The following is a 3,771-nucleotide window of genomic DNA, read 5'->3' as shown; positions in this document are numbered from 1 at the left end:
AACAGTATCTTAGTGATAATAATGTATTAACAAAGTAAACTATTTGGATGGCAATATCATTTGACTTGTCTTCTACAAATTATTAATGAGTATTAGGTCTACTAATTGAAGTCTTAACCAACTTTTTTGTTTTCTCTTACAACGTAAACGTCATATATAAATATATCAAAATAAAACTTAATTATTGAAATTTACAAATTCACTCATTATTAATTAATAATATATATATTTTGTGGCAATGAACAATTTCATCTATTTAATAATATAACGGTACATATATATAATATATTCAGAAGTCTTGGGCAGGCAAAGCCATCCAGCTTTCCTTCACATTGAAACTACTACTCTATTTGGTTCACCAACTGCCAACAAACACAATTTTGCCACAAAGTCCTCAAATTAATTATATATGTTTATTATAGTTTTCTTATTATTTATTTTCCTTTCTCATTTAGGAGAGTAGAAGTTTTTGTTGTAGCTAGTTATAATTAGATATTATGTAGTAGCTAATATTGGTATGGTAAGAGATGTACCAACCAGTGTCACAAGAAGAAGCACAAAATGAATAATTTTGTCTTAGAAGAGAAGTTTGGGGTGAAGATATATTGAAGATGTGTATTATAGGCCCAAATGTTATGTTTGTTGGTGATAAGTTGGGACCAGCATAAGCATATGTAATGTAACCCAATTTTGGGTCCAATATCAATTTCATCCAATTACCAAACTTGATCGATCGTTGCTTTTGCTACTCCTCTTTTATGCTCTTTTGTTGCGTAAACAACAAAGGAAGTTCAAAATGTGACCGAATCATCCTGGTAACTTTCTTTTTTTACTAGTTTCATCTCATAAAAGTACCTATTTTTCAATTTTTTATATATATATTTATTTTCTTGAATTTTTATTTTTGTAATTTATTAGTTATAAAAAATTTTAAATAATTTTTTATGTAATATTTTGAATTGAACAGTTACTCAAAAAAATCTGAAAAAAAAAAGTCTTTGTAAATTTTAAGTTATTCAAGAAGGTAATAACCAACAAAAAAAAAAAAGATGTTACCGATAAAGTTATATATTTTACTTATTTTATAGCTAAATATGAGGCTATTTTTGCTTCTTATTGTTGTTTGAAGGGATCAATTTGTTTTGTCTCATATTTTTAGAGTTTCTTATATACTCACATATATGATAAATATAGTTTGAATATGAAGTATTTTTAATTTATTTTTATCAAATGCATAAAATAAGTTTATTTATATATTTTTATGATTATAATGAATTAAATTATAATATGATTATCGTTATAATTTGAATTTTAAAATTTACAGTATTTTAAAATTTATTTATTACCAAATTACATTAGTAATTTTTTTATAGCTTACTTACAGGTATTTTTCTTTACAACACAACTAGATCAGACTGTTCATAAGTAATTAGGTTGTGGCTGTCACTTTGATGCAATAGGTAATTACTTTTTTTTTTGCTTAACTACTTTTTAGTGTTTTAACTTATTATTTTCTATTTTTTTTTTTCTGGTGATAAATTTGCCTCTATAAGTAATTATCAATGATTATGAAATCTGGCTATATAAGAAGCATAGCTGGTCCCTTCATAATGTAATATCTCTCTCTCGTAAGCTCTCTAAGATTTATTACCTTTTATTATTTTATGAGTCACTTGCTTTTATATGCAACCAAAAAAAAATATTCGGATGTGTGCCTCCTTTTAGTTGACTAGTTTTTTTTTTTTTTTTACAGATTTTTATTTGCTTTTTTTTTTTTCTTAAAAAATGTCATTTTCACCATAATTTTATGTAGCAACAATGTGAAAATAACAGAAAAATAATACTCTATAATTTTGTAAAAAAGAAACATCCATAAAAAAATATATATGTATAAAAAATTGTAAATCCCTAAAAATATAAAAAATTTATCATTTTGGGTATTTATAAAAGAATCCCTTTTATTAATTAGATAACGTTTGGAAAGTATGAGAAAATTTGAACCGAATTTATAAATTTTTCTAAGAAAAAAAAAAGAGAGAATTAAATTGATTTTTTTTTTTGGATTATTTTACAAAAACATAAAAACAACAAAAAAAAATTATAAAAATACGGTTTTACGAAATTTTAAATATTTTTACGATTTTTTTGATTTATTTACAGAAAATAAGGTCTTTTTATGTTGTAATCTTGTTAATTTGTTGTTGATTTTTTATTATTTGTGTGTTATTTTTTGTTGTTATTCATGTTACCTTTATGTAGTTTTCTTGTTGATTTTATGTTGTTTTCGTGTTATTTTTCGAAAAAATTGTAAAAATGTAAAAAAAAAAAAAACATTCTTTAAACGTACAAATATAAATATTTTACAAAAAATAATTATTCTGTTTTTTTTTTCTATTATGTTTATGAAAAGGAGATTGGAATTTGGTAACTAATACTTATGAAAAAGGTGTAATACCACCCAGTATGGCCCTGAGTTTGAGTGGTAAGACCTTATGCAAAATATACTATTTTTAAATTTGTGTACATAAAATGATAATTTTCAAATTTTTGGGGCTTTTGCGCATGTAAGAATGTGACATTTTTCCGAATTTAACGGTCTCTTTTTATGATTCTAGGCACAACTCAAGAACTAGGTCTGATCAGTATTACTAATATATTTTTATGATCACAATATTAAAGATAAGATATATATATATGTTTACTTAGCTAAGATAATGTACTCAATCGAAACATTTGAGATAATTAATCCTATATAATATACCAAAAATAAAATTTATATTTGTTTAAACAAAATTTATATTTTGTAAGATTCTATGTATATTTAATTTTTATACGTATATTTGTTTAAATAAATTTATATTTTGTAAGATTCTATTTTTCACAGCGAATTGAAAGTGGTATACACGTATAATAATTTCCCAAGAAACATATTTACTAAAATAAAATGTAAAATAATTAGGTGGTTCATTTTAAATGAAAAGAGTATTATTAGTGAGCACGGGTAACTAGTATATTTTATAAGAGGCACACTATAATTAAGTAATAATATTTTTTAAAAATTATTTTCTTAAATTATATAAAAATTTATTAATATAGTTGAAGTCAAAGGGACCAGAGAAGTTGTCATTCTTTCCCTTTTATGATGCAAATTGCAGCCGTTATATATTATAGGATAAGTTAAACATAACACACACTCATAGATAGTCATATATACTTATGATGTGTTCCTTTTCCTTTAACAGAATTGGTGGTTTATTTTATTTTCCTTTCTTATTAATGGATAAGAAGACCGAAATAGACAGCCTTCTACTTCCATGTCATTAGATTTAGAAATAAGCTTCCTTATCTTTTGTGTCTATTATATATCTATATTAATAATAATAATTAGTCATACGATGTGGATTTGACATTTTGTAACGTTAATGGACCTTTCCTTGAATTAAAATAAAACCATATCCAATCTTATAATTAAATGCTCATTAGGATTAGGTTGACACACCCTCATGTTTTTTGATTTAATCTTAATCCTTTACTACAGTTCATTAGGATATAGATACATTTATTTATACTAGATGAGAGTTATCTGGCGAGCCACGTAAATATTAGTTTTATTTTAAGTTTTAGTGATTTTTGTTTAAGAATTTAGTGACTAATTGTAAATTATGTTATACACGATATGTTTTATAAAACTAATTGTTAAGAATGTCATAATTGTGTATATTAATATTTGTTAATTTTTTATTTATTTGTTAACATTTAACTAACAAAAAA

General features: G+C 23.6%; 1 long non-coding RNA gene across 2 annotated transcripts; it reads left to right on the top strand.

Moving 5' to 3' along the window:
* Nucleotides 1-252: 252 nt before the first annotated feature.
* Nucleotides 253-3,236, top strand: LOC133031393 (uncharacterized). Of its 2 annotated transcripts, none has more exons than XR_009684668.1 (3): nt 253-815; nt 1,385-1,460; nt 2,414-3,236. It is a non-coding gene; the product is annotated as an uncharacterized LOC133031393 (long non-coding RNA). The 2 variants fall into 2 exon arrangements; XR_009684667.1 differs by having other exon boundaries at nt 2,411-3,236.
* Nucleotides 3,237-3,771: the final 535 nt, after the last annotated feature.

This window comes from Cannabis sativa, chromosome 1 (genome assembly GCF_029168945.1).
Source record: "Cannabis sativa cultivar Pink pepper isolate KNU-18-1 chromosome 1, ASM2916894v1, whole genome shotgun sequence".
NCBI lineage: Eukaryota > Viridiplantae > Streptophyta > Magnoliopsida > Rosales > Cannabaceae > Cannabis > Cannabis sativa.
Note: the sequence above shows the minus strand (reverse complement) of the source record. Positions and strands in the feature narration are given on the sequence as shown.